Consider the following 15160-nt stretch of genomic DNA (forward strand, 5'->3'; position numbering starts at 1 on the left):
ACTGATGTATACCGATAACTTTGTATACCAACAAATACAGATTCACATCAGCTGCACTGGCAGCTGCTTGGGTCAGAGTGCCAGCATCAAAGCCAAGGCAAAGCTTCAGCAGCTGTTTCTGGAGCATAACTAATGACTGTTTTAGTGTTCCCAAATAACCAGCTGCTATATCTCCTCTAACTAAATTTAACAACTGAAAGCATCATGAGCAACCATTTTATGTAATGCTCCCAATATAGTCTCTGTTAAATGAGCTTGGTAGAGAGCTATGCTATGACTGGTGCCCACTCCAAAGTTGTTTCTTACCATTGATGATCCCTCTGCATGTATTAGAGAGGCTTAAGTAACATACAAATTTGTGGTATTAGCCTCAACCATTGTGAAATTTTACTTTCTTGTTGCATGTTGGATAATAACTTTCTAAGATGTGGTGGTCTAATGTGCAAGTGTGATCTCTGCTACGTCTGGGAGTTGCTTGAAGGGACAAATATTGAGAGGGTAGAGAGTAAACCGTAAGTGTTATCTAAAATGTGGGGCACTGGAACTGATCTGATCTTTATATTTAATTTTTTTAACATTTAGTTATTTTTCAAAAGATAGAACATGAGCAGGGGAAGGGCAGAGAGAGAGGGAGTCACAGAATCTGAGGCAGGCTCCAACCTCTGAGCTGTCAGCACTGAGCCTTACATGGGACTTGAATTCACAAACCGCAAGATCATGACCTGAGCCGAACTCCAGTGCTTAACCCACTGAGCCACACAGGCACCCTGGAACTGATCTGATCGTTAAATCAAAATGATAAAGTGAAGGTAGTTACAAATGATAGATGAGTTTGCAGCCAGTAAGGCATGTCCCACAGGATGACTAATGCCCTCATGTTAGAGGTGGAAGAGGGGCACTTCTGAATAAAAGACATTATCTTTTGCAACTTCTTAGACACTGGTCTGATCTTTACTATATGGCCAAGATGGGACAAACAAGTGCTACAGGAGGGAGATTACAGCCAGCCTCGAAAATTTTTAAAATGATCTATTTTGAGAGCCTGAGCGGGGGGGGGGGGGGGGGGGGGGGGGGGGGGGGGGGGGGGCGGCGGGCAGAGGATCCAAAGCAGGGTCCATGCTGACAGCAGTGAGCCTGATGTGGGGCTTGAACTCACAAATTGTGAGACATGACCTGAGCCCAAGTCGGATGTTCAACCCACTGAGCCACCCAGGTGCCCCAGCCTTGAAATTTTCATTAAGGATGTAAATACGATCTTACTTTCTTGGGAGTCTTTGGTCATATTAATTACAATACAGAAAGCCACATAGCTATTTCTTCAAAGACCAGGTAAATATCCCATCACATCATTTGTTTTTTAGAGTAGTATTTCTCAAATTGTGGTTAAATACAAAGGTTTTTTGGTTTTTTTTCCTTTCTTTTTTAAAATCTGCAATCTGGACTGCCCTCCGGACCGCAAGGGCCGGAGGTGGGGCTCGATGCCTGGCGTCTGCTGCCTGCACTGGCCTCAGGTAACCGCAACCCCCACCCCCAGCCCCTCGCCCCGCTCTATAAGTGGCCCGCCCCGGACACTGGGCCGTGGGGCGCGCCCGCTGTCCCCCGCGATGGAGCCGGCCGAGGGGTGCCACCTGGACGCGTTCGCCTACCTGGAGTGCGCGCTGGGCTTGCTGGGCTCGGTGCAGCTGATGCGCTGGGCGTACGGGCGCTGTGCGTCCCCGCGCCCCACCTACCAGCTGCCGCAGCGCCTGCGCCACGCGCCCAACCGCATCCTCCTGGCCACCTTACTCATCCACTACGCGCAACGGTGCTTGTTTTTTTCCCGTTTCTGATCCGAGGAGAAAAGCCGATGCTCCTATACGTATGTACGTTGGCGTTCGTGTTGTGTATCTGTAACGGCTATTTGCAAAGCAGATACTTGAGTTAGTATGCGGTGTATGCTGATGACTGGGTCACTGATCCCCGATTTCTAGTAGGTTTCTGCTTGTGGTTAATAGGCATGCTGATAAACATCCATTCAGACCATATCCTGAGGAATCTCCGGAAACCGGGGGAGACAATATAAAATACCAAGGGGAAGCACTCTCTTTACCTTTTTACTCTCCCGAGCACAGCAGTATCACCAGTGGTTCCTTGAGAAATTTGAAGATTATCCAAAATTCAGGAAAATTATAATCCCGTTTTTATTGTAAGTTTATTGTCAGCGGGATGGTCTTTGACTTGAAGCATTTTAGTGATGTGTCTCTAGGAACTACATAAATGAATTACTCTTCTGTCATTTTCCTGCTACTTCATCTTTTTCAAGATTTGCTCTAGGAGTGTTTTCCTGATAAATATGTAAGCTGCCTAATACCAAGCTAATAACGGGCTGCACACTGGGTCGAGAATCTGCAACTCTGGGTCATTACAGGTGACCATTTCTCTGATTTTGGAGTCTCCTCTTTTGGCTGTGTACAGCTAAGTGTGCACAAGATCAGGATTACAAGCCATTTCTGATGGCCTCTGTGGACTGAAACGTGTCACCGCCCCTTGTACTACCCATTCCAACCATCATTTCAAGGCCAAAGGTGATGTTGCCCCCTCCCCTGATAAAGGCAGGGCTGTCTCCGTTGTCCCTCTCACTCCACTGGGTCAATGAGGCCAGGGGCACCTGCAGGGTCGTCACAGCCCCAGGGAAATGCCCAGGCTCTCACTGTGGGTGCTGTGCAGCGGAGAACTTGGGGCAGAAAAAGGAGACACAAGGGGCCCAGCTGAGGCCCAGACAAGAGGCCTCTGGCACCTGTGGCAGCCTGGCTCCCCAGGTGACTCCACTCAGAGCAGGGTGCTGGGTGCCTTCATGTAAGGGGTAAGGTGCTCTGTCCTCCACTGAGAGGACTTCTTGGAGGCCCTGGTGGGAGCAGGGAGCCCCTTATGCTGATCACCACAAGGCATCAGTAGTCTGTGGTTAAGATGATTTTTCTTCCTTCCAGGTAGAACTAGCAAGTTGTAAGGCACTTTTTTCTCAGTACCCTCAGTATTCCAAAACAATATCTGGAAACAGAATGTCTTACTCTAGATGCACTTGAGAGGTCCACGGAGATAAATCACAGGAATAAAATTCACCATGTATTGCCAGATATGTAAAAGAAATCTCCAACTAGAAGGCTGTTAAATCTCTGGGCTGCTCTGTGAAGCTCTGATGGGACACGTGGTGGAGGTCCCCTTCTGGCCAGGGACAGCACTGCCTCGGTGGCCACCACAACTGCAGAGCCAGAAACTGCAGGAGCAGGGGAAGAAAGGAGGAGACTGTTCACTCTCATCTGCTGACCTGTAGGTCCAGAGCACGAGCAGCCCCTGGCTCCCTGTGGGCTCTGCACAGCCCCTTCCTGGCTGACCTTCCTAGCCACGGTGTCCCTCTCTCACGCGGTTTTATGTAGAAGCCATGTGCTCATTGTTAGTGATTTGTAGAGTCTCGTTTGGTTTCAGAATTGCACAGCAAATGCTCCCGATGCAGCTATGCTTCATTTTAACTGGGAACAGAACGTTTTGAAAAGAAATTTTGTTATTCAATGAACTTCATTCCTTTTTCTGACCCTTTTCCAATTACTTGAAAACATGAAGCAATAAATATTTTGGATCTCCTCGGGAAAACTCAAAAGTCTGAACAAGTCACGATGGATTTGGGCTGCTGTGTTCTGGAAAGAGCACCCAGCTGGGAAAAGGATGCCAGTCTGAGAGCTGGAGAAGCTCACTGTGATTTTTACTCCTTTATATGAACCGCCTGCATGAAGGAACGCTTGGGTTAACTCAGGCTTTGATGTGTGGTTACTGCTTTCACCCACCCACACTGGGTGGACGGTTAATAGGAACAAATCCTCTTCTATCTTGTCTCCCTGCCCTCCCTCCATTTCCTAAAAACTGTCACTTAGCAAATTGTCATCAATTATTGTGTTAATCCTAATAAGGAGATTAATAAATTTACTTCAATCCAAAAAATAAAATAAAATCTGCAATCTGTTATGAACCCAGACTTTTGGAAAATATAATAAATATAAATTGCTTGAAAAAAGGAAAAAAAGATACACAAAACACAAGCTCCAAGATATCAGCCTTTTATTTGGAATTTTTGCATCTATGATCACAAATGTTAAAATAATTAAACAAGGATGCCATTAGACTGAGATAGTTCTAATGCCTTGGTAGCTTACCAAAGCAAATCAAAACCTAACCCAAAATCAATGCACCCCTATCAGAGAAAATAAAATTTAAGAACAACCTATAACAAACAGCCAAGTTAGTTTTACCAAACAAGGCAACTGCTTATGCTATATCTAACCAGATAATTTCCTTGCTGTGTTTCAGTGTTTTCTCTTTTTTCTTTTCTTTTTTTTAATGTTTATTTAATTTTGAGAGAGAGAGAGACAGAGCATGAGTGGGGAAGCAGCAGAGAGAGAGGGAGACATAGAATCTGAAGCAGGCTCCAGGCTCTGAGCTGTTAGCACAGAGCCCGATTCAGGGTTTGAACCCATGAACTGTGAGATCATGACCTGAGCCGAAGTTGGACGTTTAACCAACTGAGCCACCCAGGCGCTCCTCAGTGTCTTTTCTATAAAAAGACCTCTCCAGGGGCACCTGGGTGGCTCAGGTCATGATCTCACGGTCTGTGAGTTCAAGCCCCGCGTCGGGCTCTGTGCTGACAGCTCAGAGCCTGGAGCCCATTTCAGATTCTGTGTCTCCCTCTCTCTGACCCTCCCCCGTTCATGCTCTGTCTCTCTCTGTTTAATAAATAAAACATTAAAAAAAATTAAAAAAAAAAAGACCTCTCCACTAGCTCCTGTTGGTAGAGTACTCCTAACACTTTCAGTCTGATGCTGCCTAATGGAAACTCACGTACACTCAAACTCTTGAAAATTTAGTGCCTCAGTTTATCTTTTAACCCAAGTGAAACTAATCAATACTTTTCTTTTGGCCTGTCTAATTAGAGAGTATTCTCTAAAACTAGAGAGTATTCCATCTTTTTCTGGCATCTGAATAAAGTGAAAAATCATTCAAAAAGTAGTTAAAACTCAGCTATAGCCATCTGGAACCTTTTAACAGTACAGTTTTAAGACATATTTACATTTAATATGGCTATTCTGTTCAGGCTTTCTACTTCTTAGCAGAAATCAGTAATTTCAATTTCACTGCAAAATCTACAATGACCTCTACTGTGGTTATGGAGTTGCTCATAACAGCCTCAAAATTCTTTTAAATTCTATATCTATGGTTTAACCTTTCTCCTTTCTAATGTTCTTCTTCTAATTTGTTTCATTTTGTTATCATTTATCAATATTGTGTCTCCTGTATCTTTTAGAGCCAAACTCTACATTTTAAAAATCTGACCAACTTTTTTGTTTTCTAGTTCATCAATTTCAGAATTTATACTTACTCATTTTATATTTAACAAAATTGAATAAGTAATGTTTCATAAGGGCAAGATAATGGCGAAGATATAAGGGAATACTTCTAATGTTTGTTTATTTTGGGGGGGAGGGGCAGAGAGAGAGGGAGACACAGAATCCGAAGCAGGCTCCAGGCTCTGTGCTGACAGCTGTCAGCAGAGATCCCGATGCAGGGCGGAACCCATGAACAGCGAGCTTATGACCTGAGCGGAAGTCAGACGCCTCACCATTTGAGCCACCCAGGCGCCCCATAAGGGAATACTTTTAAAAGAAAAAAATTACAATTACACATCCTAACAATTAACTACTGTTAACAAATGTTAGTGTAACTTTCCAAAGACTTAGGACCCAAGTGCATTTCTACCTGTATTTATGTACTTATAACAAGTTTGAAAACACTAATATATGGCATATAGAGTTCAGTACTAGTATTCCATGATTTCTACTCCGGACTTACGCTTATCCTCCTTCAACCTCCTGGTGGCCCTTCTCTGCCCCCCCCCGCCTGAGTTCAAGACTGCCACCTTTCATTCAAGGTCTCCTCCGCCACATTCCCAAACCCGTTAGGCCGGGACTACATTTCCCAGACGTCCCGAGGATCCGCCGCTCCCGGTGCCCCTGAGGCCCCGCCGGAATTGGGTTGAAGAGCCCGGACACCTGGCTTCTGGGTAACGGCAGTACTGACGGAGGGAGGAGTGCGCTTTCTGGTGGTGCCCGGGACGGGGGAATGAATTCTCAGCCGAAACTTGAGCACTTAAACGCGCCTGAGCACTCTTACCAGGAGGGATCGTGGGACGGGCTGAACCCACATCCGGGAGGATTCCTAGTTAGTGGCGTGTCGGGGAGTCATCCACTCAGGATCCCGCTCTCAGAGCACGGCTCCTTGTGGAGAGTACTCTGGACTGTCTGCTTCCCGGCTTTTAACTACAGTTGTTAAGAGACCTCTGGGCATTTCCCAGTTTGGAGCGAGGACTGCTGCAGACGGGTTAACTTTGGGGACTGACCCTTCCCCTGGCTGGGGGGCTACATTTCCCAGAAGCCTCCTCGGTCCACAGCCCTTCCCCCACCCAACAGCAGCCACCTTATTGCTGCTTGGACCTGTCGGTGCGCTGAGGTCCTTAGAAGATGCTAGGTGAGGCTGGGCTGTCAGTACTGGCCTTCACTGAAGGCTAGGAACACGACGCGACACTGGGCGAAGACTGTTGTGCCGGCCAGGCTCCAGCTGAATGTTTCCTCCCCTGGACTACATTTTCCTGGGGGCTCCGCGGCATATTCCACTTCCGGCCGAAGTTGGCTTGGCGGGTGGTGAGTTGGTGGGAGTTCGGGTGTAAAGGGTCGGGGCGTTGCGGGTCGGCTGTGTCACCAGTTTGGGGCGGATTCTAGCAGTCTGGAGTGTGAGGACCCCGGAAAAGTGGATGCTGAGGGGCTCCGGGGCGGGGCCATGGTGTGTCTGGAGTCTAACAAACGGGTGGCCGTTGGGCATTTCTAGGCTGTGTCCTCCCGCTTGAAAAGTAAAGACGTAGCGGAGGTTGGGGAATGTCGAGGCCTCTAGTCTTCACTCGGGGGAGGGAGGTATCAGCAGCGCATCGGCACAGGGTGTGGGAGTGGTATCATGCTGGCTCTGAAGCTGGCTGGCGGTTTCTCGAGGTCAGAGGTGTCGCTGCTGTGTGACCTTCTGCCTGGACAGAAAATCTGTGCGATACTCTCCCGAAGTGGTTTGTGAGCCCGACCTCCTTTGCTCGGCGACCAGTGCCCGTGGAGCAGTGGTTAGTACATTAAGCGAGGCTTTCTAAGGCCCAGTGGGAGAGCCCCACATGGCCGGCTGCCTCTCGGACTCTGTCTACCGAGCCTGGAAGAGCTCAGTCTCCTGTGGAGGAAGGAGGCCACAGTCTGGGGTTCTCTCCCAGGACTCCCGTCTGGGCCCCTAAGGTCGCCTGCTTTCTGTGATGATAAGAGTGGGGATGGGGTTACAGCCTTCTTTGGCTTTGGGCTCACTCTCCGTGCCTGGAGTGGGGCCAGGGTTTGCTCTGATTTGGCCTCGTCTGGGCTCCAGAAAGGGTCTGTTGTCTCATAGTTTATTAACCACTGTCCATCTTTTTCATTTTCTAGGAGTCCAGAAGAGGAGAGAAAAGCCGCTGTACATCACAAGGCATGGCAGAGGTAAGTTGTATTTGGCACTCTCTTCTTGGAAAGGGCTTCTTGGTTTACAGAACAATATCCTTTTTCAGGATTCTATCCAAAAAATTTACAGTAGTGATTTGAAAAAAAAAAAAGGGTAAGCGAGAAGGAAACCAAATTTATGGAGCAGTTTTCCTAAACCAGGTAAGAGTCTAACCCAGGACTGTCTGTTTTGCATACATTGTCTCATCCATCTAGAATTCCCATTTCCCTGAATTTTATCCATTCCCAGAATAGTTGTGACAGATGTGCCTCTCTGCTTTGGCAGAGAAGTTAAAGAACAGAATGAGGTTACTCACTTCAGTCTCACTAATTTCTTTGTTGTCTGCTTCAGGGTCACATGCTTCCAAATTTCTAACAGCCTGAAGTCCTGCCTGCATGCATCAGCTCTATGTACTTTTTTCTCCAAGATAGAAATAACCTAATTGCTCTCTTTCTAATGATTAAAGTAAAATAGGGTTCTTAAAAACATTTCAGAACTTGAGAACATTTCAGAAAGTTTGTCAACCATGGTCCCACCATGTAGAGATAGAATTAATATTTTCAAATTTTGTCTGTACAAAAGTGTAGGTTTGTAATTTTGTTTTCAGAATGGGATCATGCTAGTGACAAAAGCAACTAACTTAACTGATTGTTAAGCCACTTATAGTTTGAAGTTTTTTACATGTGTTGTCTTGTTGAATCCACATTAACAACTCCATGAGATATTCTGTAATCCATTTTTTTTTCCCCTTCACATTTTAAATTCTCTGAATTTGGACTGGTTTCACAATTCCTGGCCAGTCATAGTTTCACTGGTGGAATTTTTTTTCTTTCCTGGTGTATAAAGTAATGGTGGCTTTACAACCAGTGGCATCTCAGAATTGATGAAATATGGAATTACTCTAAGTTGACAGATGAGGAAATAGATTCTATTAAGTCACTTCAAATTACACATTTAACAAATTATACAACTGGGATCCCTCTACTTTTACCCACTTGTCAAAGGTCATTATCTTCTTTGGTTTATGTTGAATATATGTTAAGTATATTCTCTGTCATTTATAAGTTGTTTTAGAAGTTTTTTCACAGTTAATCTATTCTGTATGTGTTTTAGATTCAGAGTTTTCAAAAAATGTTTTCTTCTTTTATGTCATGGCCTTCCCTAATACAAATATAGAAAAGTCATTCATATTTTTCTAAAGTACTTTGTCTTTTGCCCGATTTAATCTTTTTTTTTTTAAGTTTATTTATTTATTTTGAGAGCTTGAGCAGGGGAGGGGCAGAGAGAGAGAGAGAGAGAGAGAGGGAGAGGGAATCCCAAGTAGGCTCTATGCTGTTAGCACAGAGCCCAATGGAGGGCTCAAACTCACAAATTGTGAGATCATGACCTGAGCCAAAATCAGGAGTTGGACACTTAACTGACTGACCATCCAGGCACCACCACCCCCCAAACTATTTAATGTATAAGCACCTGGTGTGAGATATGACCAGCAAATGTTGGTTGTAAAATTTCTAATATGGAGTGTTTATTTAAATTTTGTCTAGAAATAACCTAATAACCTAATTCCTCTCTTCCTGTGGCTTTGGAGTAGTCAGTTTTATTTTTTTTTTTTTTTTTTTTTTTAAATTTTTTTTTCAACGTTTATTTTATTTTTGGGACAGAGAGAGACAGAGCATGAACGGGGGAGGGGCAGAGAGAGAGGGAGACACAGAATGGGAAACAGGCTCCAGGCTCCGAGCCATCAGCCCAGAGCCTGACGCGGGGCTCGAACTCACGGACCGCGAGATCGTGACCTGGCTGAAGTCGGACGCTTAACTGACTGCGCCACCCAGGCGCCCCTGGAGTAGTCAGTTTTAAAGAATGGCAGTATTTGTAGTATATTCAGGTTTTTTCTTTGGATGTGTCTGAGTGTGGCTTTTCATTCTGGCCAATCAGTTCTCAAGGATTCCTTTCTCTTGAGAGACTAATAAAATACGCTTTATTTTTTTTTTTAATGTTTTTAAATATTTAGAGAGAGACCGTGTAAGTGGGGGAGCGGCAGAGAGAGGGAGAGAAAGAATCCCAAGCAGGCTCTGCACTGCCAGCGAGAGCCTGACATGGGGCTTAATCCCACGAACCCTGAGATCATGACCTGAGCTGATATTAAGAGTCCGACACTTAACTCACTGAGCCATCCAGGTGCCCCTAAATACTCTTTCTCTTCTGGATTAATCTGTTTCTTCCTTTCTCTGACTTTTCTTCTGAATTCTGTGAGAATTTGGTGAGTTTGTCTTCCCCTTTTCATCCTGGCCAGAACCCTCCTCAGATTCTCAGAGGAGAAACTACATCCTCCCTATCCATTCTTAGCACATTTTGGTAAGGAAGGAACTCCAGCTCCCCTTGCGTTACAACCCTGGACATCTGTCCATTTCTCCCTTCATTTCCTCCTCAGAGTGGTGGATTGTCCTTTCTCTGTATTAATGAGAAGCTATGCACTGTTAAAAAGAGTAGAGTCTTATCCTGTTTTTGCACTTTACTAGCTTTGTGACCATGGGCTTCCTCATAACATCCCGTATATAAAGTGGTCATTATATAAGGTTTGGAGAATGTGATAGTAATGGAAATTCAACTGAATTTGCACTGAAACTGGCAACCTGGAGTTCTCCCAACTCCTACCTCCTGGTCCCCAATCCCATTGCTTCTGTCTGTTTCCTGTTTCTTGTTGTCATGCCTTATAACCTCACACCACTGTCTGCATCCCAGATCAGACTTTTGTGTAGGGAGAATAGTGCATTGTCTTCCTAATTGGACTACCTGGCTCTACTTTTACTCCTTGCCAATAAAATAGTCCAGACATGTCATTTCCTTTATTCAGTAAATCCCTGTTACTTTCAGGACAAAGCTATACTTTTATACATTTCATTATACATTTACTGTAAAGCACATTCTATGTTTATTGGAGCACCAATCCTAGTATTGGAGAAGGCGGTTTAATCTTGGCAGGGATGATCTGTCATCTAAGACCTTTCTGTCGTGGCCCCTTTGGATTTCTCCAGTATCACTTCTGTCTACCCCTTTCCCAGAATACCTCACCAGTTATCCCAGTGAACTGTCTTCTCTTCAGACATACAGGCTATATTCCTTTCTCTACAGCTTACCCTGTTCACTCTACTTGGAATGCTGTTCAGGGGTGCCTGGGTGACTCAGTTGTTAAGTGTCCAACTCTTGATTTTGGCTCCAGTCATATCTCACAGTCATGAGCTCAAGCTGCACTTTGGGCTCTGCAGCTGGGAGTGGAGCCTGCTTAAGATGCTTAAGATTCTCCCTACCCCCACCTCCCCTGCTCACTTGTTCACTCTTTCTCTTGCTCTCTCCTCGAGAAAAAAAGAAAAGAAAAGGAATGCTGTTCAGTTTGTTTTTGCTTGTTGGAATCCTCTGTTTCCACCACCACCCCCGCCCCGCCCCGGGCCCCAATTAATCTTCTATATGTTACATGAAACTTTCACATACCCTTTAACCTAAGTAAGTCACTATTTCATTTTCCATAGCAAGATTCATCTACTTGTAATTAGATGTAATTTATCCTGCTTAGAACCCCCTCAGCTATGAGAACAAGTCAAAATGTCTCATGATCTGATCCTTCTTAACTTCATTACTCTGTTCCCTTTGTCACTCGACTCTAGCTATTCCCATAATGCACAGTGCTATCTCTTGCCTCTATGGCACAAGAAACACAAGAGGGGGCATATCCCATACCACCACTTTCTCTGGATTCTGTGAAGCCTGCTTCAGTCTCTTGATTATGCTTGGTAACTGAGTGACTGTGCTGACATTCCCCTATGCTGTGTCTGTTGTAGTTCTTTCCATACTGTATTGTAATTGACATTTTAAAACTGATTTTATTAAATATTGAGTGTGGAAAATGTATAATGTATGACAAATATCTGAACACCCATATTTAAAAAGTAGAATGTTAATTATTAAAAACCCCCATGAGTCATCCCAGTCCAGTCTCTATAGGTAACTTCTGAATTTTGTTTTTCATTCCCTTACTTTTCTTTACAGTTAAACATATGTGTTTGTTTTTATTTTAAATTTGATATAAATAAAATCATACAGTTTGGAATCTTCTGTGATTTCATTACCTGTCTCTTAGTGTATATTCAGGAGATTCATTTATGTTGTGAATTTACTGTGTAGCCATCCATTGTATAAATACATTTTTTTCTTTTGTATTACAAACACTACTCCTGTGAACGTTTTTGAACTTGTCTCTTGTGTCATGTGCAAGAATTTCTCTGGGCATATAACTAACAGTAGAATTCTTTCTTGGGTCCACCTTAGTAGACCCTTCTCAATTTATACCTGTTTTTAAACCCTGTTACCTCATATTCTCACCACTACTTGATATTGTTAGACTTTTAAGTTTTTACCTATTTGGTGGGTATGAATTGATACATTATTCTGATTTTAAACTTGCATATTTGGGCACTAAATAAGGTTGAACCCCCTCCCCCCCGCCCCCGGCCCTTTTATGGTTTCTCTTTTCTGAAGTTCTATTTCGCGTCGTTTTCTAATACTTCCATTGAGTTTTGTGTTTCCAGTTTTTTGTTCCTTTTGGTGCATTGTAGGTTATTTCTTAAATATTGTAGATTGACATTGTCATCCTTTGTCAGTTATGTGTGCTATACATACTTTCAATATGTGGCTTCTAACGTTAAGTGGCAGTAGTAATTCTCAATTGTAATGCCATCATATTTAACACTGTTTTCCTTTCGTTTACTAACTTATTTATGTCTTGTTTACGAAATCTCTTTTCCTTGGGGCGCCTGGGCGGCTCAGTTGGTTAAGCGTCCGACTTCAGCTAAGGTCATGATCTCACGGTTCATGAGTTTGAGCCCCACATAGGGCTCTGTGTTGACATCTCAGAGCCTGGAGCCAGTTTCAGATTCTGTGTCTCCCTCTCTCTCTGTCCCTCTGCCACTTGCTCTCTTGTCTCTCTTTCAAAAATAAACATTAAAAAATTAAAAAAAATAATAAATCTATTTTCCTCTGTGAGTAAAGGTACTCTCCCATGTTTTCTATGAATGATATTGTTTTGCCTTTTGTGTTTCAGTCTTTAATTCAATTGGGATTGATTTTAGGATATGGTATATGGTAGGGGTCCAGTTTCACTTTTTCCATTTGGATAACTAACATCCCAACATCATTTATTTGAAAGGCCATCACAGAGGATTAGGCAAACTGCACAGTCTCAGGGAACAGGCCCTACAAGGTTGCCCTCACTTCAGACCTTAGCTCTAAGGTTGAGAGGCCCTAGGACCACCCTCATTTCAGACCAGCTGGCTGTAAATTCAGGGTTTCTCACAACCATCCTCAGGTTCAATAATTCACTAGAAAGATTCCTAGAACTCTCTGAAAGTTACCATATTCATAGGCACATTTATTACAGGGAAAAAATATGTTAAAATCAGCCCAAGGGATAAGATGAATAAGGTAGAATCTGGGAGGGTTCCAGACTTGAAGTTTACCTTCCCAGTATCAGTATGTGGCAATATGCAGAGTATGGCCAACCAGGAAAGTTCACCCAAGCTACAGTATCCAGAGTTTTTATTTGCCTAGAGATTGAGCTGATACCACATGGCCCAAGCTCTGAATACATGGTTGGTCTTTAAGGCATGGCCAGCCCCACCCTGAGCCATCTCATCAGCATAATCTTACACTGTGGTCTAAGGGGCCCACCATAAATAACAAAGACACCCTTGTCACTTGGGAAGTTCCAAGTGTTTAGAAGTTACATCCCATGAGCCAAAGGCAACACCTCTCTTTGGAGGCCAAATTTCTTTCTTTCTTTTTTAATTTTATTTATTTATTTATTTATTTATTTATTTATTTATTTGAGAGAGAACTCATGCACAAGTGGGGGAAAGGCAGAGAGAAGGGGAGTGTAGAGCTGATAGGGGACTCCATCTAACCACTGATCATGAGGAGATCATGACCTGAGCCAAAATCAAGGGTCACATGCTGCTTAACTGACTGAACCACTCGGGTGCCCCTGGAGGTCAAATTTACTATAGTCATCCTTTCCCCTCTGTACTTCATTGGCAGTTCTGTCAAAATTGAGTTTCCATGTATATGAATTGGCTGTTCTGTCCTTTCTGGTCCACTGCTCTGTTTGTCTTTCCCTAGTGTTTTCTTTCTCTGCACCAAAACCACATTGTCTTAATTAAGACAGCTTTATAGTAATGTTTGATATTTATTAAGTCATGTTCCTCTACAATAGTTTTGTTTGCTGGGAGTCTAAGCGATTTTTTGGCCTTTGGCTTCTTCATATAAATTTTAGAATTGGCTGATTAAGTTTTATAGAAATCCAGTTGTGATAGGGGTACCTTGATAACTCGGTTAAGTGTCCGACTCTTGGTTTTGGCTCAAGTCATGATCTCACAGTTCATGAGTTCGAGCCCTGCATTGGGCTCCGTACTGCCAGTACAGAGCCTCTTTGGGGTTCTCTCTCCTCTCTCTGCCCCACCCCTCTCACTCAAAATAAATAAATAAACCTAAAAAAAAAAATTCCAGTTGGGATATCAATTTGTACTGTATTGACTCTGATCAGTTTGGGGAAGATTGCTGTTTAACTTTTTTTAATGTTTTTGTTTTGAGGGAGAGAGAGAGAAACAGTGTGAGTGGCGGAGGGCCAGAGAGAGAGAGGGAGATACAGAATCCAAAGTAGGCTCCAGGCTTTGAGCTGACAGCACAGAGCCCAACACAGGGCTGGAACCTACGAGCTATGAGATCATGACCTGAGCTGAAGTTGGAAGCTTAGCTGACTGAGCCACCCAAATGCCCCTAGTTTTGTTTAGTGGTTAACTTAGAAATTTTGGGCACATATTGGGGTGCCTGGGTGACTTAGGAAATCATCTGACATAAAGATGTTCTTTAGTTGTTTTTTTTTTTTAACTTTTTCCCTAAAGTTTTTTATTTAGAGAGAGAACGAGCATGAGTATGTGGGCGAGGGGCAGAGAAAGAGGCAGAGAGAGAATCCCAAGCAGGGCTCAATCTCACAAACTGTGAGATCATGGCCTGAGCTGCAGATTAAGAATTGGACACTTATGCAACTGAGCCACCCAGACGCCCCTTATTTTTTTAATTTTAAGTAGGCCCACACCCAACATGGGTCTTGAACTCAGGGCCCTGAGATCAAGAGTCAAGCTCTACCAACTAAGCCAGTCAGGTACCACAAGATGTTCTTTAGACACTGGTAAGTTAAGATATGTTAAAATTTATTATTTTTTAATTTCTTTTTATTTTTTTATTAAAAAAATTTTTTTTAATGTTCATTTATTTGAGAGAAACAGAGAACAAGCAGGGGAGGGGCAGAGAGAGAGGGAGACACAGAATCCAAAGCAGGCTCCAGGCTCTGAGCTGTCATCACAGAGCCCGACACAGGGCTGCAACCCACGAGCTGTGAGATCATGACCTGAGCTGAAGTCGGGATCTTAACCTACTGAGTCACCCAGGCGCCCCTAGTTTTCTTTAGTGATTACCATAGAAATTTTAACATATTGGGGTGCTTGGGTGGCTTAATTGGTTAAGCATCTGACAT

At 43.8% G+C, this 15160-nt stretch overlaps 1 protein-coding gene and 1 pseudogene across 1 annotated transcript in view; both read left to right on the plus strand.

Moving 5' to 3' along the window:
- Window positions 1-15160, plus strand: part of ZNF568 (zinc finger protein 568) — an 80447-nt gene that overhangs the window by 51343 nt on the left and 13944 nt on the right. The window lies entirely within an intron of this gene.
- LOC122495043 lies at window positions 1602-3943 on the plus strand (annotated as a pseudogene).

Source organism: Prionailurus bengalensis, chromosome E2 (genome assembly GCF_016509475.1).
Source record: "Prionailurus bengalensis isolate Pbe53 chromosome E2, Fcat_Pben_1.1_paternal_pri, whole genome shotgun sequence".
NCBI lineage: Eukaryota > Metazoa > Chordata > Mammalia > Carnivora > Felidae > Prionailurus > Prionailurus bengalensis.